The following is a 23,108-nucleotide window of genomic DNA, read 5'->3' as shown; positions in this document are numbered from 1 at the left end:
TGTGCTTCCCTGCTATTAGTCATGTGTAATTGTCACAGGACAATTTTGCCACTAACATCAATTTTTCATTGGAGTTTTCTTGCCAGGTGGCTGCTGGGATAAAAGCAGGATTCAGATTTTGTGTTTGTTTTGGCCTGAGATCACTCCAGCCTTCTTCTGAAATGTCACATTTCAACTTAACAAATTGCCAGTTCATGCAGCTCCGATGCCCCAGAAAGCATTTCCAATGGCATACTATAAAAGCAGGGCTGACACAGATCTCTCTGACTGCATTTCAAAGACACACCTTTGGATTACGGGTTGCAGATGAGAGTTTAATTCTATAGAACTCAGTGGAGAGATGTTCATTTGCTACCAAGGACTCTTGCTTTAATTTTTTTTTTCTTTTACTACAATTTTCTGTGAGTAATATAGATATGGGGGCTGATCTTCTATTAAAGAAGTCAAATCAATTATTCAACTGAATTCAGTTACTATCAATGCCAATGTTTCTGTGAAATTATTGTGTAGGGCTACATGAAGGTTTGTCTTTGTTATATATGACAGCTTTTGATATTGTCTCCCAAATATAAATAATGGGGGTAATTTTTAAGCCCTTAATCTCAGTTTTACTACCTGCCTACTCAGGCAAAATGCTTCTTGATCTCAGTAGGCCTATTTACCTTGACGTGACTCAAGGGTAAGAGAGTCATGTTTGGGTTGCTTGAGACTGTCGGCTTGGACAGCAGCAGCAGTAGCCTGCAATGAGCCAGGTGGAGCTGGGCATGAACCAGTGCTCAGGAACCAGACCTGGGCTGGTCCCCTGCACCTGCCACACGGTATAAGGCAGGTGCAGGCACTTCCACGAGATGGAGGAGTCTCACACACACTGGTGGTTTTCTCTGAGTAAACGCAGAGCTTTAAGCATCAAGCTCAAAGCAAGAGTTAGGATCTGTTTGCACATCTCTGCACTGTGTTCCTAACAGGTTAAACATGTATGTGTGTTATGTTGTTGAGAAACAGTGTAATTTAGACAGATGCACATTATTTCTCAGCTCTGTGTCAACAATCAAAAATGAGCTTTTGGATTTATTAGTTCCCAATCTTGCACCTATCTTAAATCATTACCATATAATAAGTACTCTGTATGGTGCATTGTCAATAAAACCTAATATTGAGAAGATTACTGATCGTCTAGTGCAAATGGAGAGCACTGTAAATGATTTAGAGAATATGTGTCAAACGTTAAAGCTATCTAATACGTTCTAAAGTAGGTTGATACTCATAAATCTAAGATAAACGACCTGTAAAACCACTTAAGAAGAAATAATACTCATTTAGTCAGGTTTCCAGTGAAAAGACTATGTAGGACAGCAATTCACAAGGAATCATGAAATCTCTTAATTCAGTGCTCTGATAAAAAATGCAAACCTACATTTGACAAGCAGTCTTAGTTACCTAAAACTATTGTTGTAACAGCACTAAATTATAACCCCACTGAAAAAAGAAAAGACCAAAGGGCTTCCTTCTCTTTTACGGTTTCTCATTTCTCCAAATTCACCACTCTGTGTATGAGATGGAGATATGAAGGGTATTTATTGTAATTATCATTGTGCTGCGTCACTGGGATGGAGTGCTGGATTGGTGTTGGTGTGGCTGTTCCCATTCACTGATAACAGTGGGTTTATTTAATGCATTCCCTGAGAGGAGCAAGGCATTGTTTACAGGGACAAGCCTGATTAAAATGATAGTGAAACTAACTCAGTTATCACATAGTTGAGGGGTAACTTCTGCAAACTTAATCTGTTGAGTTTAGTATTTTCTGCACTTGGATCCTGAAACAAAAAAAAATCTGTTTCCTTTTCTGCTCCCCCCCCCACCCCCCCACCAAGGTGGATAAATATGGGTGGTGGAAAAATTAGGTCATTACCAAAGCTCTGTTTCTTCACTTCTTGTGCAGACAAAACTTCCATTCTCTTCAATAAGATTTTAAGGCCACTTGTTAATTCCTGTTCATCCTTTAGGCTTTATCACTGCCAGCATTCATTAGAACTTGATGCAGAGCTTTTCTTGAAGCAACTGTAATAGTATATTTAGCCACAGAGCAATCTTTCCGAAGAGCAGTGTGCTGTGACTCATGTGACTCCACTGCTGCTCTGTTGACCCTAGCAGACTTACTCATCGTTTGCATAGTGGCAAACAAGATCAGATTCTGGCTCGATGCCTTGTTTCACTTAATCCAATAAATGTGCATCCAATAAATGTGCAACTTGCAAATGTGTTCTACTTCAATTCACTTTTTTTTTTTTTTAGATATACTGGGTATCCAAATTCTTTCCTGTTGTTGCAAAAAGGGAGCTTGAATGCTGCTCTGAGTAGAATTAGTGAATGAAATGCAAATGCATTTGATCCGTATATAACACATTTATACTGCAAAAATAACCAGGGTATGACATGGTTGTAGTCAAAATGTAGTATCACCTGCTTTCTTCTTGCTTGTCCTCACAGAGGGCAAAACATACACTCAAGCATACGTATGCTTGCTATGCAATGGCTGTAGTTACACCGAGTTGTAGCAGCGGTGTTTGAATTGTTTGGGTTTGTAATATGGGTGCAACCTTGGCAGCAGATTTCCATTAGCTGTGCATTTTTGAAATACTGAAGTCTATCTGAAAAAAAACCAAGGTTATTGATTTACTTTCTACTTTCTCTTCAGCTGGCATAAAGCTAGAGTCATTCTACTAAAATACCAGTTGACCTGAGCATACATTAAAGAAAGATCATTTTGAGTACCTGACAGCCTTGGGAACATTGCTTTTCCATTTCCTAAGAATACCAAGGAGTCCTGCTACTCTAAGGCAGAGCAGCTGTTGCATGTATGCGTTGTATGTGCATTGTGTGTGTGGTGTATTTTAGTTTCAATTAAAAACAAAACCCAGAGGCAGCAGCTGGACTGACTCTTACCTGGTGTATGGTGGTTACAGGAACTGCCCTGTCTGGCTGTTGAGAGAGCAGAGAAAAATTCACACCTGACTGAGAACTGGAAAAGCCTCTGAGAACTGGAAGCTGAAGCCTTCAATCATGTAAAATGACTTCTGAAGGGCAGAATTGCTTGGAGCTGATCAATTTTTATGTCAGTGCTTTTAAAAAATCTATGTTTTGGGGTTGTGGGGTTTTTTTCAAACACTAAAGGATGATAGAAAGAGAATGATGTCAGGTAACTAGTTACCTAGTTACTTTATGGTAGTTAATTTATTGTCAAGTCTGGGAGATGCAGATGGCTCAGACCAGTTGGAAATGGGAGGGCACTGGGATTTGATTAGGTATCAACAGTTTGTGTTGTTGAACCATAAAGGGCAGCTAAATAAGCACACAGGACTGTGGGTTGCATTCTTGACTTGCATCAGATGCAAGAACAGCATGAAGGGGCCCCTAGCAAGGCTTAACACCAGTTGAGGACCTGCCCGCTCCTCTTCCACACTACATGTGGGAGAGACCCTCATTCCTCACTTATAAGCAGGCAAATCACACATGCACACACACTCCTGGGTTATAATTAAATTAAAATCTCACTAATTTGGACACATACCTATCATGTTCTCTTCTAGGAAGAAACTATTATTTCTTCTTTTATTCCTTTCTGCTTGAATCCCAAGCTATCAATGGCTTTCAAAGAAAAAGGAGTTTTTCTTTAGAAAAAAGTCTATTCACATTATTCATGATTTATATCAAGAAGGGACCTTTCCTCTTTCAACTAGCAAAAAAGGGGGAGATTGATCTTTCTCAAAATCATTTGAGAACCTTGTATGTTTCTTTCCAGAACTAAAACTTTCTTACAAAGCTTTGGATATTCAGCAGAATAATGACTGTTACATAATTGAAGCTCAATACAATACCATGGGGCTAATAAATGGTTTCCTGGTTCTATAGAAAACGTAACAAATCATAATAGCACTTATTGGGACTAGGCCAGGCACAAATGACAAAGCTGCTTTTGAAAGTGAGTTGTGGCCAGAAATACTCTTGGACCAAAATCATTCTCTTGACTGTCAGGGGGACATTTACTCCCTTTAATTTTCAGCCTAGATTTTATGTTGATCCTGCAACACTGAATAAAATCAAACCTGACAGAACTGCTACTGCAGCTGTTACAGATGTAAATGTGAAGAAGGCCATTTGAGACAACTCTTGTTTCCCTGAATATGCTATTTGGAAAGTATGCAGATTATATGAAAAATGGCTTTGTATGACTTTATTATGCGTTTTTTAATAGAAGAAAAAGATTCTATATTATTAAGTGGTTTATTAACATTTCTGATCACAGCCTTTTTACTTAGAAAATAGTTTTCTATTGTGTACTGCAAAGCTGCCTGTAAACAACTGGCAAAGGGGCATGCTGCGTTGTATTCTTCATGGAGAAAATATCAAATTCAATTGATTAATCAAAGGGGACATTCTTTGATGGAAGGGAATCTTTTCAAACTTTATTAAAAATATTGAATAAACCATGAGCAATCAAAGTTCATAATCTGAACTCCTGCTCTGCTTTCTTGGATACAGTAAGCCTTCAAAATAACTCATAAAGCGGGAGATGAGATGTCTGTAATAAAATACATATATAAAAATATAAGAAAAAAGGCAACTCAGAGGAGCGTATTCCAAAACCTTTATCTTGATCTGGATCTCAGCTACACCATTGTGCTTCCTCTGCTTATACTGGAGTCACTGTATTTCCACTATAGAGGCTGATAATAAGATTTGAGCCTTGAACCTTTTTTCACTGAGTAATTAGTAGCATGCTTGCACCCTCTGTCTTTTCATGGAGGGTTTTCCCCTTATTCTAAAAGAAGAAATCAGATTGCTATCAAAGCTGCCTAGTGATGAAAGATAATCTAGGTATATGACCTGCAGGCTGAATGACTGTCCTCTCTGTTTCATGTTCCAGGAAGGAAAGCGATCATATGGCCAAATGCAGGATGGCTGGTGGGAATAAAGACAAGTGAAATGGAAATTCCCAGAGCTGAGGAGAAATCAGAACTCAAACAGGTGGGACTACTGTATCTCAATCTTGCAGTTGGCATTAAAATCATGGGCCCTATGTGAAATACTATGTGTAATATTATGCTGTTCAAGATCAAATTCAAGTGGACATTAGCAATAAAATGCTCATATTTAGCAGCAGGAAAAAGTTGCTGGAATTCTTCCAGGTATTTTGATGGGAAGAAAAAAAAAATAAAAAACAAAAACAATTTAGGGAAAGAATAATTGAAAGTATACCAGCAGAGAGTGAATGAGAGGAAGTGAACACACCGATCATGACACAGTAATATGATGCCATTTTTAGTTAGGTCACAAGGTAAAGCAAGCTCAGAATAAGAAGCACTGAAGCAGCATGGAGTGAGAGAAAGGTGTCCTCCGTGGTCACAGGGGCTCAGATGTAGACTCGAGTGAGACCCTCGGCAAGCAGTAAGCCCATATAACTGTATAACAGCAACAAGAAACATGAGGATTTCATGGGCACCCTCTGCACAGGCTGAACCTCACAGAGGGATTTTCACAACTGCACCAGACCAGGAGGTGAGAGTGGGTAAAGTACAAGTCCTGCCTGAAAGAACTGTTGGGCATCTGTCAGCAAAGCCTCTGTTTCTAGTTGAGTCCTTTGCACTGGAAGCAGAGATTTGCAGTGAATACCCTTGCCAGTTCCCCACCGGGGCAAATACAAAACCTGTAAAACTTTGATTAGTTGTTTGGGTCGAAAGAGATCATACTACACAAAAAGGAACCTTCCTGCATGTTACCCCACCCTGTGCAGTACTGCTGTTGAAAGGGCTTATTCTAAATACCCCATTCTGATACGAAACACATTAAAAAGAAAAAAGGACATTTTATTAAAAAAGAAGCCCTTTCAACAGAGTGACAGATGAATGTAATGACAGATAATATAAATTTTAAAACCTGAACATTATCCTCCAAGGGGAAAAAGCTCCTACACATGCAAAACAAAAATGGAAGAGAAAAATCTCTGACAGTGCATTGCACAGAATCATTTATTAGGTCTCTGTATGTGATAATTTACATGAAACTTGCATTTAATCTAGTATTCAACCATTCCCTTTTATCTTTTGGCCGCATATGTTTGTGGGAGACAATGGTCCTGCATCCTGTCTCATCTCCCTTCCCGTACCAAGCTGCTTTTTTTCACTGGAGTATATGTCCAGGGGGACATAAGGCAGAGAAGGGAATTTGAATATCCCAGTTTCAAACTGTTTCTGATTCTGGCTTAGACAAAAAAGGAGAACAGCCACCTCTGCTTTAGAGGTGAGCAAGTTCTTTCAGAAACAAAGCCTCTGTTGTCCTCTTGGCAGTACGGCCCTTTTGGGTCAAAGCTTAGGGGAACTGTCTATAAGCTATAATGCAGTCTAGGGTGCACAGAAATATTAGCTTCATTACACTGTGCCGATGGAGTCTTTCTGGGATGTTAGCAATAGCATGTGGGCTAAATACACAAATTATTTACTTGCGCTGCTGTTGCTAAAGCATCTAAGCAAGGTATTTCAGAACTAGCTCCATGTATCTGCACATGTGGCCATCACTGAAATTGTTGCCATGTGAACTGAGCTTAATACCCTGTATTTCATCTTGAGAACTGTTACACACCTGGGTTGAGAACTAAAGCCATCTCCTTGACCTGCTCCTGAAACTAGTTTGCTTGAGGAAGTCAGCATGATGTGAAATTGTCTCCTTTCTCAAAAGAAGGTGGCTTACTCCTTTAGTCCAAATTGGCACCTCTTGTGAAACATAGGTGGACAGCACAGGTATAATAATTGCTTTGGAGATCTCAGAATCTTTCCCCCTGTAACCCCTTGTGGTGTGTGCCCAGCTGCCTTGCTAGTCTCCACCACTGATTTCAGTGAATGACAACCAAAGGCATTTCAAACTGAAAGGAGGTATTTAAATACTGTCAGGAACAACAGATAAAATGACCTCAAACAATCCCACATAAAGTCCTTTGTTATTTTCAAAGCACTTTCACAGCTTGACACCTTTGCTTTTTTATATCCAATATAAAATTCAAAATGTTTTATTCCAGTGCAGTACATTAATATAAAATAAAAATATATCAAACTTCACACTACATTTTTTGTGCTACTGCTTTGAAAAAGGACCTGAAGTAAACTCAGTGTAAAGATTGAGAAAATTATTGAGAAAATTGCACTTCTCAAACTTCTGTTTCCCATTGTCTTGTATGTTTTTGGAGCAACTTTGCTCAAGCAAGCATGTTTACAGAAATGAGGAGCAGCCTGGATGCAGATGGCTCTGTGGTCAACAGCTCAGGGACTACCTGGGGATGAGCACACTGAGCTATTTCAGGTACCCCTTACACTGGGGTCCCGCAAAACACCATCCCCTGACACCCATGCTGCTCCTCTCCATGCCCATGGCTTTTTTCCTTTACACATCTTGTCATTACCATACTCTAGTTGTTGCCAACTTCTTGTCGAAGACAGAGGTTGCTCTTATGCAGCTGCCAAAGGGGCAGAATCTGTTCCACCCACCTTTACATTCTCCTAGGCTCTCTATTGCTCCAGTATGACCCTCACCACCACCTCTCCTCTCTTAGTTACTACCGTTACCTGTGTTATTGATATTACTGGGGAACTTACTTCCATGCTGCTGCTGTCCTCCTGTCCGGTAAACATGGCATCCTGCTGGTGCTCACTATTTTACAAGGTTCCTTCAGACCTGCCCAGTACACAGTTTAGTACAAGAAACAGCACAATGACTTCCATGCTGTGCATGGCTTGGAACAAATCAGTCCTTCTGGTCAGGAGCAGGGGAGAGAGCTGGAGTGAAGAAATGCCATCCAGTGTCTCAGAAAAGTACCCGGGGCTGTGCAGTGAGGACCAGCATGAAGGTGTAGGGGCTGGAAATCCCTCCTGGTTTCCTGACACCCTTTCTCTACGATGCAAAAGGTCAGTAGAAATGGTCTGTTGTGGTACTACACCCAGAAAGTTGATATCTGATTTCTGCTTTCTCTCCTGCTAATTGCTGTTATTAAATGGCTTTTAAATTATCTCAGAGTAACTGGTTACAGGTCTGGGGGCCATGTGCACACAGAAATTGAAGTAAATCAGTTCAAAGATGTTTGGAATAGACATAGCTGGCAGCACTCCACAAAGCAAATAGTTGGGTGAATTTGCATCTTACTTAGTACGTCAAAAATTTTTAAGCTGTGACTTGGAGAAGTCAAGCCAGGAACAATAAGCTTGTCTGGAGAATTCTGGTATTAGAAACTAAAGGATATGGAATCGTGTCCAAGGTAAATATTGACATGACTCAATATGAACTAGTAAAACATTTAATGAAGCTGAAAATAAGGCATCTGGGATAGATGTTTATTGTTAAAAATGAAACATTCAAGCAAAAGTAGCATAGTGATGATGGAGGTTATTCATAGGGAAGCCAAGTTGGGGAAACAGCATCATCTGAAAGAAACTGACTCCAGCTATTTGTGAAACATGGAAAAAAATAGAATTACAACAGAGCTAAAAATGTAAGCGAATAGAAGCAGTCGTTACGGACATTCAGAGTGGATTGTGGAGAATGAATCATACCAAGGGACAAATTACTCAGGTGTCGAGAATAACTCTATTAACTTTGAAAGATTTCTGTGTATTTGCCTTTGTGTAATTGAGAGTTTAACCCCCTACACCATATGAGGACTGAATACTAAGAAACTTTGAGAAAAAATATTGACTTTCATTCATTCCAGTATCATTCTCTTGCTGATAGAGTAAGTCACATTATCTTCACAAGGAATTTCAGGAACATATTAGGAGCTTTTTTTCCTTTTGTGCAACAGGGAAAAAAAAAAAAAAACACCACAAAAAATCTTGTACAGTGCTGTGAAAATAATCAGAAAGGCTCCATTACACTGGAAATGGGAATAAATTGTGCTGCTGTACTGGAAGTCTTACTCACATGCAAGTCTATGGTGTTATCAAAATACTCTATTGTAAAATCCATTGCGCCAGACTGCAGTGAGGCAACATTACATTCACATGTTCACCAGTGGTGGAGATACTGGGGAAGAGATGCCAAAAGTTGAAATTGTCTGCTTAGAAGTGCACTATAAACCAGCCTTTTTCTACCTCACTTATGCAACACTGATGCCTAAGGACTGATGCCTAAGGACTGATTACATATGAAAGGTATGTTCCCATGTAGCATGCCTATAGTTGTAGTGGCATTGCTATGTTACATATATATAGAAAAAAGTAGAGAGCAAGAACATAGCATATATATATATATATATATGTATATATATATAAACTCAACAAACTATCTGGTTATTATGTACATGCAGCTGCGGTCTCCCAGATGGATTAAAGTGCAATACAAGGGCACCCATTCCCACAGCCCCAAGGCCCAGAATAATCCCTATGGCTGACTATGTGGCAGAAGGAATAGAGGCAGGGCAGGTGGAGGAAGAGGGAGGGATGCCCAAGGAAGATGGCAATTAGGAGAGCCTGCCATGCTGGGGCAGTGCTTCCATCCTTGCTCCTTGGCTGCTTCTGATGGATTCAGGAAAACAGGAATAATAGAGTTCGGCTCTGTTCCATTTCTCAAAACTTTTATCCTAGGAAGTGGCAAATGCTACAATTTCTCTTTGTCCCCCAGGAAATCTTTTGGAAAGATGGGGTCCAAAATAAAATTTAAGACTTTAAGCATAACTACTAGCTTCTTGGACTAGATTTAGAAAATCCACAGCCAACCCATCCACTTCCATCATCTCCTCTTTATTGGGAAGGTTTCCTTTGGCTAGGCTTGTTGTTAAGGCCACGATCAAATCATCATTGCTGGCAGATTTTATTACTAACATAAACAAATAGCAGGTTATTTTGTTATTGTCCCAAGCTTCAAAGCTGAAGCTGGTCTTAGCATCAGTAGGTTTTACCAGTATTGTCATGCAACTGGAATACAAAGGAGATGTTGATAATATAAAACATCTTGTTTATCTAGATCATTGAGGGTCACTTAAATGTTCTCTGCAAAGCACCTCGGCATGTTGATTGAATAGCAACCCCAGCCAAAATAATGCTAGAGCTGCAAATTCTTTGAGAGGTGGCAAAGTGACATCCTAAAGGCTGCTCTTCCCACCACTGCTCACACCAGAGGAGGTTGGAATGCTCCATCCCTGGCAGCGTTCAAGGCCAGGTTGGACGAAGCCTTCAGTGGCATGCTTTAGTGCGAGGTGTCCCTGCCCATGGCAGGGGGGTTGCAATTAGATGATCTTAAGGTCCTTTCCAACCCTAACTGTTCTATGATTCTATGTTGGCACAAGTGGAAGATATGTAGGATTACTCCTGGCACTGCTCTCTGAAACTTGTGATGCAGCAAAGGTCTTATCTGGGCATAGCAAGAAGGATTTAGTGAATATAAAAATACGTCATAAGCAAATAAGGGGTTTTTGTTGCCACTGCCCCCTCTCCCACTCCCCCTTCCCCCCACAGTATTTTATTGGTTTTGTGCTCATAAAAAAAATCGCTGATTAACTCAATATCAGAAATGCAAAGCTGCTAACTAAAAGATGTGTGCAAAACTAGATACGTGTAATGCCTTGATAGTGGTAGGGTGAGATTTTTCTTTTTCCTGCTTCCTTAATTTGAAAATCCAGCCAATATAACTTTTTCTGTCATCGCAACCTTTGGTGCTACTCCCATATGTACAGGCTGCAACATCTGCAAGTTTTAAAAATTAATATAAAGTTCCCTAATTGTATAAACCTTGCCCATTTTAATGCTCATAAACCTTGCCCATTTTAATGCTCCTGAACAAGCAACTTAGCTTTGATGCAAACCAAGATGCAGTCAGTAGATAAAGCTCTTTACTTGTACAAAGCAGACTGTTCTAATGGGTCTGGTATGTCCATTTAGTTAACGCTCATGGGAATGATGATCACAGTGTAAGATCATGCTGTTGAGGAACAGAATGTGGACTTAAGTTGCTGGCACACAGAAGCTTAGTAGGTTACCGGTAAGTGGAATCATAGGTATTAAACTGCAAAGCAATTGCATTTGTTAGAGCTTATTTCTGTCACCCACTGTATTGAGATCCAGCAGGAAGGTATTCACAAGGAGAGGGTGACCTGTTGTCTTCTGAGTTGCTAGAGATATTTGTCATCATTATGCATTGATCACAAGGTGATGCACAAGCAATAGAAAGCTTTGTGGAGGCCAGACAGTCATGCAAGAGGTGACAGAGGAGGCTGTGAGTTTCCTGGCTCTACTCATTAGCCCAAGTCATCGCACTGAGAAGCATTGTGCTGGTTACAGAAGAGCTTGTCCAACATGAAGGGAGAGAAACCTCATAATTTGCCTGTTTACAAGTTGCCATTTATTATCTATGCTTCTCTTTGCCATATCGCTTTAGTGTTAAAAACTGAAAGTTAAACATTTAACTCTTTTAACTGTGTCTAAAAATATGATGGTTGTGTTGTGGGGGAGAATTTGCCACAATAGAGGGATTCCTGGAACTGCCTGTTTACCTGTGGCTGCAGCCAGTTAGCATCCTGCACTGGGCAGCTTGTTGTTGCTGTGACACCTGTTCCAGAAGCAGACAGGCAGCAGTCTGAGACTGCTTCCCAAGAGCAGCTGCCCCTGTATTTGCAGCTGGAGCACTAGTTCTTGGTACTGTAGTCCCTGTACTCTCCTCCAGCATCTTCCTGTGAAGAGGGGCTTAGCATCAGTGTGGCTGGTATTACAGTCCAGATAGTTTAAAAGTTAAATCAAACAAGAGCATAAATTGTGGGCCAGGCAAGACACAGGACAAGTAATCATTGCTGATGTGTTCCAAGGAGCAAGTCACCTGTCTCTTGGCTTCCTTTTTTCCTTTAATTCTTGTATTTGTAGGTTTGGTGTTTAAGTTTCATTTTGTCTCTCTGAAAAGCATATTGTATGTGGCTGTGTACTTGACTTTGCATATATCTTACTGAAAGCCATAAAATGACCTAGTCATTACAGATTCAGAGATGTTGGAAATATGGTTCAGTATTCCAGGTTTATTGAAATAATGGTCCCTTGTTTGTTTTTCTAGAGGCAGGCAAAGTAGAAACATAGCAAAGAACATTAACATAAACGTCACTACGACCAAGCACTTGGCAAGCAGTTTTAGGAATGCTTCTGCTTTTCCTATGCTTTCTCTAAAGCCTTAGAGAAATCTCTGACTGCAATGTGTTTCAGTGTAGGGGAAGAAGAAATAAAACCCAGGCCCTATATTTCATGTGTTTGGTAATGGAGGATCAAAGTAGGAAGAGACAGGTGCTTTTCTGAAAAGAATGAAAGAGATGAGGAGCTGATTCATGGTGAAGTAATATGCTTTTAGCTGAGAAGGTTTATTGTAGCTGAACCTTATGCCATCCCTCTAGCTGATATCTTAGATGAATCAGCAACTTGCTAGTTTTATCTCAGCTGTACCAATAGAGTTTATAATATTGTTCTGTCAGTGCTATTTATACATCATCACATGCCTGACTACTCCAGGCTGTGCTTTTTTTGCACAGTCTTGGATGATGTCATCATGAAGTAGGCAGTTGTATTGAACAAAGGCTTTCTCCAGAACAGAAACAATTAAAGCTTATGGCAGAGTACAATACCAGATGCCACTGAAATACAGAGACATGCTCCCTTTAGTTTTAAGGTAGCTCTAGACAGGGCTTCCAATGCTTCAGTAACTGGTTCCCCTGGGGAGTAGCTTGAAGAGAAGTCCTGCAGCTGACAGACCCAAACCTGGCCTTGGAAATGTGTAGGGAGCAGCATGCTCTGCATGGAGAACTCACTAATTGTGTCATTATTCAGAGGGAAAAAAATAGCCTCCTCCAAGAAGGGAGTTTTTCTGCTGTGAAGACAGCCTAGATCTTCACTCAACCACAAACACAGAAATGGGGTTTCTCTTTTCTTCTCCCCAAAGATATTCATCTACCTTAAATGTTTTTTTCCTATACTGGGAGGTTTTCAGGATGCCTGAGTGGGCCTGGCCAACCTGGAAGCCTGCAGCCCTATCATGTGTGTCTTCCCAAAGCCAGGGGACTGAAGCCCATTCTAGTATGAAGCAGTGGAAGATCTACAGATGATTTTCAAAGGAAGAATTCAGAATGCTCAGCTGACTGCCTTTTCATTTGTGATGTTCTAGTGAGCCTGAAATTCTTCACTCCATCCCTATTCTCCAGTGTGTCACATGCATTTCCAGCCGCTCATCGTCATTCCAAAAGGCCAGCAGCGTGTCAGCGTCAACATCTGTGTTCTTCTCATCTGCTGCTTGTATTTGACCTCTTAGTTTTAACCAATGAAACTGTTGATTGGTACTGTTCAGATGCCGTGAGTACAGGTTTTTTCTGGAAGCTGTTTCTCAGGAGCTCCATACGTCCTCCAGCCAAGCCATGACAAACATATCACTGGGTCACAGATGAAGGCAAAGGACAGAAAGTGCTAACCTCCACCCTCTGCCTATGTTTTGCAGTATGATCACAGTAACTGAGCCATTTATTTCAGAAGTAATCATCAGACACAACTACTGGCTACCCCAGAGACAGAGCTGGGACATGCTTATGCTGTGGTTTTCAACCTCTCTTGATTTGCAGACCTCTACCTCCATTTTCCAATAGAGGTTCAGAGCCAGGTGTGGAAAGCTGCTGTCAACAAGGTTAGTCTTTTCCCCATTAGCCTTCATAGACTTTCCAGTATGTTCCACAGACCCCCAGGCACCTGCTGGGCCTTGCCAGGCAGGAGAGCACTGGCCTAGGCCTGCAGAAAACCAACCCAGTTGCCTTTTTACAGTTACAGCAGCCACCCCTCGCTTGGGAGCCGCCCTTCCCAGTGCTCTGGCATTTTTTAATGCGCCCTTAAATGACTTCTTTCCAAAGCCTCCTTCCAAAGTTTGGCTCTGTGTAACACATGGCAGCATCTGATAAAGGCTTGAATCAGAAACATTATGGTATTAATAGAAATTAAGTAAATGAGGAAGAGGTGCCAAATGAGCAAAACCCTAATGGTGTTGTGGCTGAGTGTGCATGTGCAAGTGCAACCTCCAGCACTCGACAGAGCGTCAAGCTGCCCCTCAGTATTCTTAGAAACATGGCTTGGACGAGCTTTCCCAGCTTCTCACAGACTCTTTAGAAAGCTTGGGTTCCTGCAGAGATCTGGTGCCAGAGCCCCTACCAAGCCTCTCTGTGGCTGGATTTTTTTCTACACTTGGTAAACTGTGCTTGCGCCATCTTATCAATGCAAATAGCCTTACCCCCCCTCCAGCCAAGTTGTGTGGAAACTGTGGTCTACCTACATTGTCAACTACGTTATATATATAATATATATATATATACACATGATACTGTATGGTTTACTTCACTCGTGAACCAGATGAAACCTGGGCTAGATTCCCGGGTTGTAGAAATCAACATCACTACAGTGAAGTAATTTGTACCACTTGATGGTCTTCATTGTAGCCAGGGCTGGAAAGATAGAGCACATTATTTGGTACTTACTCATTATTGATGCTGGGTTTTCCACAGGGCCATTGATCACAGGACATAAATGGGTGACAGCCATTCCCTGTAAGTTGTACAACAACAGTGAGTTCCAGGTTGAGATCCTTCCAGAGATGTGGTGTTGGGTCTGCTCAGGTAGCCCTGAACCGTTCAGCTGGGCTCCTGCCAGTTTTTGCTTTTCCATGGAGGGCAGCTTACAATTTGGTTCCCACAGAGCTATGCTGGACGTCACCCACCCCAGGCTTTTGTCAGTCTTGTTTTTCATCCCCATTTCTCTTTATTTTGCAAATTAGGACATTCTTAGTTTGAAAATACAGTGAGGATTTTAGGAAAGCTTTTGGGATGAGAAGATGATCCAGAGTCTGGGGAAGAGGAATGAAACAACATGTCACTCTTGGGCTGCTAAGCCTATGCATATATTTTGGCCCTACTGTATATTGAATTGAGGACCTGTGCTTTTGAGGGAGAAAGGGAGACTTATTAGGTCTTTATGGGATGCTGCCTTGCTTGAATTTTTGATGATACAGATTGCCTTGTGCTGAATCTTACTTGCCTTTTGCTGTGTTCTGATGCTCCTCCTTGCCAGCTTGTCTTGCAGGTATGTGGGAAGTGGGGGGACCCTGGGAGAGTAATATTTGCTCTTCTGTGAAAAGCTTTGGTCTCCTGAAGCTCAAGATTGCTGCCAAGTACAAGCAGGCACAAACTGGAGGTTGTCTTCAATGCTGCAAAACAAATGGGCAAACTGAAGTGGTGTTTTAGGAAAAGATAACATCTCCTGTTAGACCAACTGATGCACTCAGGAAAAAGCGGACAAGGTTTTTGGGCACATGATCCTGTGTAATTAAAAGGAGCATGCTGAATGAATGGGCCTGGAGTAAGGGAGGCAAAAATAGAAACAGCCATCTGTCAGTGCACTACTGGATGGCTAATTAGGAAGCCTCGGTTCTCAACTGCTAAATGTCCTGCCTCACTTCCTTACAAAACAGAGACAGCATCAGCAACCTCTCCTTGGGGACTGGGCACAGCTCAGTGCAAAGGGGCATCTGGGTGAGCTCCCTTAATGCACTGCTGCAGTAGGTTGGGTGCTGCAGCATGTGCCAGGAGGCATTTCTGTCCTGAGGACCACCATCTTCCTCTGGCCAGGCCAACAGGAAAAGCCTTCATGGCAGAAAAGGTAGGGAAAGGACTTGAGGCAGGTTCATATCTGCTGTCTCCACCTGCTTGGCCCGGAGAGTTTACTTCACAGTGAAAAGCCCAGCTGCAAAGCCTGAAACAGAGAGGAGGCAGTCCTGTTGGGGCTGTTAGATTTATCAAGATCAGATCCTTATATTACTTTGAGATCTTGTCTCTACAAATGGTATTTGAACATTACAAATGTATGTGCAACATGTATGTAGTGGTTGATTTCATAGTTGCCGCACATGTTGGAAACACCATTAATGTTATGCTATAGACAGTATTTAATCGAAATTAAAGGCAGGAGATTCCAAGGTGGTGGAAACTGTGACAGCCAAATTATATGGGCTTCTTAAGGGACTAAAGATAATGCCATTCATAGTAGATAAACACATTATGTACAAGCAAGGAAACTGGATTGCAGCTGCAGTGGGAGCTGTAAGTCTGAATATCTTGACTGTTGTGTGCAGTAAATAGAAACTTCACCATGCTATTATATTAATTTGGTACTTTTTATTTAGGGACAAATCTTGAAATTCTTCATAAAACTCCAGTGGAGGTAATGGAGAGTTTTTAATCTAGAAGGATTAAGACATGGGGATTCAATGTCTGGTTCATAGAGGTGAGATGAACTTCTATCTTGCTTGTTTCTTCTGTCGTGGCTTGGTGGAAGGAAAGCATCCTGAGCAGTCTTCATACTTGATGGGAGGAGACTGTGTGACATGTAAACAAATATTGGAATTCATTTCTTGCTGATCACAGTCTCCTCTTCTGAGACAAAAACTCCAGGATCCTGGAGAATAAAAGCCATCTGACAACATTCATGGTGCACCTCAAGGGCCTGGTTCCCCTTCCCACCACACTTGTCTGTTCATAAACTGGGCACTCATAGGCTGTGTACAGCTTCTCAACACTTCTTGGGATGACTACTGGGACAAAGGGAAGTGTCAGATATATCTGGTGCCATCAGCCCTGCTGCACCCTTGCAGCTGCCAGGCAGTCGGCTTGGCAGAGGATCTCAGAGGAGCACTTTGGTCTGAGGAGAGCATCCTCAGTGGAATTCACTGTTACCTTTAGGAACCACTAAAAGAGGCAATGGGTTTTGGTACCCACTGCCTCTACAGAGTGCTCATCCAGAGGGAGCATCCTGGCAGCTGCTGACCTGAGCTCCAGGCAGGCAAGGAGAAGGGACGCCTGTGCTGGCAGATCTGCAAGGGGATGCTGTCCTTCTAGCATCAAGTCAGAATTTTACAGTGCAAAAATCTGATCAGTGTATTTCAGCTGGTTGTTCTTCATGCCGTGTTTGAAACCTGGCATCCTTGCACTGGCTGCACTTCTGAGACCCAGGGGAGCAGCCGGTCAGTTGTGCTTTCTCTCTGTGCTGGGCTTGGGCACAGGCTCTGCCCCAGCTCTGGCAGATAATGATGTCTGGGTTTTTCAGGGTGGCTATGGGAGAAGTTTTTCTGTCATTTTATTGCAGCACCCCAACCTTGCCACTGGTGTTCCCGCTCTAGGGCAGTAATGGGTCTGATTTGTTGCCCTAACGTTACACACCTGGAATTTGAGACATTTCTGCTTTGCTTTGTTTTAATCAGGTTTGCTTGAAATGTCATGTTTAAATGAGACAAATGCCAAGCTGTAGAAATCTCAGCCATAGATGGCAAGGCAGTAACTGTGTACAGAGCTTGGCATGAGGCACTGGGACTACCTGAGATCTCTAACTGCCACCTATAAATACCAAATATCAGTGCATATAAAGGTGAGTGCAGAGGACAGAAAATAGTTTTACTCTATGCTGTAGTATGATTCATGCTTTTAAGATCAAGATTAAAAGTCTCTGTTAGGTTCCAGACCATGATTTTATTTTCATTTACATCAAAGGATTTAAGAGCCTTCAAAACCCAGCATTTTTAAAAATAACTTAAAACATACTGTCTGGCAATGCGAGTCCCAGTTAGCACAGAAGCAGCCAGGCTCTCTCATACAAAGCAAATAACTGAAAAGTCAGAATTAAAGAAATGCCTTGTCCTCAATTTAACTCCAACAGCTTGCATTGTACTTTCAGGAAAAATACTTACGAAACGTGGGCCCTCGTAGCCAGGACATAGCACTGGGTGGTAAACCCTGCAGATCACCAAAAACCATGCACCGTAAGAGCTTGTGCTTTTATGCAAGGTTCAGAGCCTTCATTTGAATTTTGGGGCTTGTTTGTGTTTCAAAAGCAGAGCTACTGAATTGCATCTTGAAAACCATATTCCAGTGTAGGTTTCCTCAAAACACAGCACAGGTTTGATCAAAAGGTTCTCAAGTCTGCAAACCTTTTGACAAACCCAATGAATGTTTGCGTTTTCTAAGTAAACTCCAAACCAAGTGCATCTTCATGGGCTCTGGCACCTTGCTGTGGAGCTTTTTGGTTTGGATTTTTTTCCCCCAGTTCCTGCCAAAATCCCATCTATGCCACGGAACTGGGCTTTCAAGGTGGGAATTCTAGCATTTTTATTGATAAACAGGGCAGCAGGCACAAAAAATAAACATCTAGACCCAAACAAAATATTTAGCTCTATTTGTACAACACCGAATGAAAAGCAGTTTTGTATTTTGGTTTATGTCCGTTCATGTGGATCAGACTGCACAGTGTTTACTTGTCCAAACCACTGAGATAATCCTCGCTGCATATAGAAATACATTTTAATTACAGAGGAATAAATAATGTGGGGTTTTAGTCTTCTTTTTTTGCTCTATGCATTTTTCTATCAGCAGACAAAAGCTGACATTTATTTTACTGATAGCCCTGTATTTCCCCTCCCGCTACCACTGCAGCAGAATTTCTTTTGCCCAAGGAAATTGAGAGGATCAGAGCACATCTGATGTCCCATTAATTTAAAACGGCTGCCAGGACTTGCATATTGTAGCAGCTTTAAAGTGATTGAATTTGGATTATTTCAAACTCTGGAAAGTCCTGCCTCGCCTGACAGAGGCATATCAAGTGACAAAATAAAATACGACCCTGGTGCGAGATATCCACGCTTACATGCGTTCTCTTCCCCGCGCACGCAGTCTTGCAGCAGACAGATTAGAGGCAATGGAAATAAAAACCCGAATATATTTACCCCGTTTTGTTGGGTTTTTCTTTGGCCGCAGCCCCCTTTCTGGAGCTGTAGCCCAGCTAAGTGGAGACACCTGGTGTTTGCTGCAGCAAGTTCACTGAAAAGCATGTGAAAGGGGGCGAGGAGAGCAGGGGTGCCCAGGGTGCTCTCTCTTGTGCACAGGGCTTGGCCATGCAGCTGGAGAATCCATCTCACCCCTGCTGCCAGGTCCTGCCAGCAGCCCGCTGCCTTCCTCCGCTCTCCTCCTGCCGAGGCAGCAGCGCCCGGACACAGAAGGGCTGTTACACGAGAGCTGTGTTCTGGGGGGGTGGACTTCAGCCTGTCAGGCGTTAAATTTAAGCACTAACTTTTGGGTAATAACTGTTTTGTAATGCTTGGTGAGTAACTTGTGCAATGGGGTTCCAAAAGCAGAAACAGTTTACACACGGCCAAAGGAATATTAAAGTTTCACTACAAAAGAAATAGAGTGGCTGCCAAGGCCTGATTACTCATAAAATCCACAGCATTATCACCATCCATCACTGCCGTTCTTTTAATGACCAAACTGAAAAGAGAGACATCAAAGTTGGGGTGGTGGTGTCGTCGTCATTTTTTGAGAGTACGTTTCCCTAAATACAGGATGAATACTAGAGCTCAACATATTTTTCAGAAAAAAAAAATCATTTGAATGAATCACCAAACACATGTTATGTTTTGCTGCAAAAGCCATGAAGTTTATGCAGTGCTCTATTATGGTGACTGCTTGGCTTTTCATGCATTCCTAAATTACCATGTAATCCAAAACCTTGTTTTCAGCTGCTCTATATTGGAAAGTCCCCTGCAATAATCAGGATGATTACAGGCTAGTGCAGAGAACAAAACTTGTTTGTATTATTGCAAATAAAAATGTGGTTTATCAGAAATTTTACCTTTCAAGGGAAACATAAAAACAATAATACTGATAAACTTTCTCTTTTCTCTTGCTGGAAATATTTTAAGCATGGAATTAATTTTGGCCACTCTACAACTTAAAAACACGTGGATACTTGGTATAAAAATATGTTTTCTTTCCTGTAGGGACTTGACTCTAATCGGTGGGCCAAAACTCTCTCACAGAGATTTCATTGTCTTATCTACTTACATCATCTTAATGTGATTTTATTTTACTTTGTCAAAGTCATATTAATGTAAATGTGTTCTTGATAGCAAACAGAGTTCTTTTTTTATGCTAAACAGGATTCAGCTGACTCTAATAAAACAGCTTGCAATCCATTAGTCTATAACTGTAATATAGTTATTTTGTTTCCCAAATAAAGACCGTGTCAGAAAGCTGTATAAGGATTTTTGTCTTGTTTTTCCACAATAATTGCTTGGGTGGGGTTACATTCTGATCTTTAAATGAATAGTATCGCTTGGAACAAACACTTCATATATCTTTTATCTTCCCCTCGCAATACAGTTCTGAGTTTTCTTTGAAAATGCAAAGCTACTTTTCCAGATAAGTCATCAAAATGTTTCCAAAGTATTTTAACTGCCAGATTAACTATATCTTGAATACAAAGATAGATGGCTTACGTTCTTTATGCAGAAATCCTGCCAATGCATAGCAACTAGCAACAAATTAATTTCTTTTGCAACAGTGGGGGGGGGGAGGGGGGGGGAACGAAGGGGAGAAGAAAACCCTGCTTTGCTATGCAAAGCTCAAAAAGGTAAATAGATATTTAAAGAGAAAATAAGGTTACTTGTTCTGAAAGAGTAATCTGTAAGCAAAGAACAGAGGATTAAACACACATTTGCTCTCTTTTCAGAGTCTGTGTTCTAGCCTTCCCTTAATGTATTCAGCTAATTAAGGGCTGCAGTGACCTTGTGGCAGATTTTGAAATCTAGGAATTTCTTCTTTTTTCCATTTATTTTATTTTTATTTCTTTTAATGCTGCCTCCCCCAGAGAGCTTAATACAATCTGTTTCAGGTCAAAGTCTGTTTATGTCAGCAATGTTCATACTACACAACTAAAATGTTTTAATGCATTTATCAACTGGAAAATATTGCAAACATTTCATTTCCTTTGATACAGACACAAAAAACCCTCTGCCTTCATTGCAAATTCTTGTTCATATGAATCACTCTGAGTAATATTTGCTTTAACTTTCGTGTGGTTCTACAAACAGCCTTTATATGGCTGGACTTCAAAGCTGAGAGAAATAAAGGTTAGAAATGTGATAGGAGTAATCTATTATTAGGCATGAAACATTAAACCACTTTTAGTTATAAGCCTTAAAACCTGAATAATCTGGGTTTTTAACTTGCTGCATATTTATTGTGTTTTCAGTTACTTAAGTCATTTAGCATGGAGGGACTGTTTTGAACAGAAATATTTTCCATAGGGGTACGAACCACAATTGGGTTTAATTTTTCCTAATATTTAATTTAGAAAAACTGCAATATTATAACAGACCTCTCATATGTCAAAGCAGAAATACTCTGCTCCGTGTTTCTCGCAGTGCAAAATTAATCTCTTACCAGCACATTGACCCGAAAAGCAGGTTTTAGTAAAATAGGCACAGGGTGAAGGCAAGGGGGTGGGACAGGAAGATAAAATCTAGTTCTTCTAATAGAAGGGAGGGAGGGGGGGAAATAGCACAGAGGAATGTCACAGCCTACCATTGACATCGAATGACAAAACCTGACCCAAATATGTGTGTGAGAAGTTTCTTTGACCCAAACACCCCACACCATCCACCATGGATCCCTAGCTGCCCCACATCAGGGGATTGGTTGCTGTTAGTTCTGCACAAGGGCATTGCTTGTGAGGGAGTGCTTTGGTCTGAGAGCCAGATGTCATGGGGGGATCGCAGTAGGTTTGGGGGACTTCAGACTGGTTCAGCTGATCAAGGGGTAGGAAGCACAGTCCACGTTGGTAATGTTTTGTTCTTGGTTAAATCTGTGTACTAATACAGTAGATTAAAAATAAGCCCAACAGTCAAAAACACAGAGCAGTTCAAGCCAAACAGGTCAGCCAGAAATAAGCCACCATTTGAAATCCAGATTTTTAAACCCTTATTAGTTTGGGGAAGTGCAGGGGTGCAGCCTGGGCCTGATCCTGGTCCCACAGCAGCAGTGGGAATTTTACCATTGACAATGACATTTCTTTTTCCTGTTGATTTCAATCCTAAACAATTGATTTTGTTTCCCTAGGTCCCACTGTGCCAAGTAACTATGGCCACTGGCTTTCTGGCTGCCCTGCACAGGGTGAGATTGGGCGGAATTCACTCACCCCTTCCCATGGAGGTATAGTTGAACTCAGCACCACCGTGGGCTCCAGCCCCTCATCAGGACATTGACTGTCTTGTGTTGCGTCACCAGAGAGACCTCAGCGATGTGGAAAACCAACCCAAACCATCATTATATTACCTGTCAGAGTGGATGATATTCACATCTACAGCGTGAACATGGTGCAGGCAGCGTCTTGGGCTGCCATGCTCTCCCATTGGTGTCATGGAATTGTGAGGAATTTGGTGGCTTCCCTCACAGGTGGATGCAGGATGGTCCCTGGGTGGGCACAGGGGCAGAGCCCAGGGTCACACCTGGACCAGGGTCTGAAGGAGGGAGGTGTCTCAGGACCTTTAGACTGACCGGGCAAAGTCCCCCATGTGAGAAGCTGGAGGCACCAAGCGAGTCCCCTGATGGCAGGGTGCCGGAAAGGTTCCCTTGGCAGCGGCTGTCCCGCCGGGGAGTGGAAAACTCTCGCTGGCTATTTATATTTTGTTCAGTGGAAGAAAGAGGCCACACCCCCATCTCATTAGTGTAAAAAAAGCATCGACAGCTCTGTAGTCTCCACCTTTCCTTCTCCTGTGCTCCACTATCGCGCCTGGTCCTGAGCCAGCCTGGTTTAATAGGTTACCCTGCAAATGCAGGGACTGCGGTGCTGTGCAAGGTTGCACATTCACAGGAAGCATATGTGCACGGAGCCGTAACAGCAGCAGACTAAGGAGCGATAGCCCTGGCCAGCAACAGCGAGAGATGTTAATATTGCTGGGGAAGGTGAAAACATAATTGAAACTATTTATATGGGGGCATGTGGGACTGGATGAGGTGATAGTTTCTGAGCAACAAATATCTGTAATTCACTTGCACCGGTCTTACAGACTTTTAATTTGCTCTACAAATTTGGTTAGTTGGAGAACATGTAAACACCAAAAACTGCACAGGGCAATCCATTAAACATTAACTTATTGTAGACTTAAAAAAACCCCAACCACTCTTATGATATTAAAAACATAAGGGGAAAGAGATGCCAGGCTAGTGAATGAAGCCAGCTGACTGC

The 23,108-nt window shown here is 41.7% G+C and overlaps 1 long non-coding RNA gene across 2 annotated transcripts; it reads left to right on the top strand.

Moving 5' to 3' along the window:
* The first annotated feature begins 4,388 nt into the window (after positions 1 to 4,388).
* Positions 4,389 to 16,621, top strand: LOC133223381 (uncharacterized). 2 transcript variants are annotated; one of them, XR_009728550.1, is made up of 3 exons: positions 4,389 to 5,036; positions 7,721 to 7,952; positions 16,219 to 16,621. It is a non-coding gene; the product is annotated as an uncharacterized LOC133223381 (long non-coding RNA). The 2 variants fall into 2 exon arrangements; XR_009728549.1 differs by lacking the exon at positions 16,219 to 16,621 and having other exon boundaries at positions 7,721 to 7,953.
* The last annotated feature ends 6,487 nt before the right edge of the window (positions 16,622 to 23,108 follow it).

Source organism: Neopsephotus bourkii, unplaced genomic scaffold (genome assembly GCF_033783945.1).
Source record: "Neopsephotus bourkii isolate Nb327-2 ecotype Australia unplaced genomic scaffold, CSIRO-AGI_Nbou_v1 NB_1634, whole genome shotgun sequence".
NCBI lineage: Eukaryota > Metazoa > Chordata > Aves > Psittaciformes > Psittacidae > Neopsephotus > Neopsephotus bourkii.
Note: the sequence above shows the minus strand (reverse complement) of the source record. Positions and strands in the feature narration are given on the sequence as shown.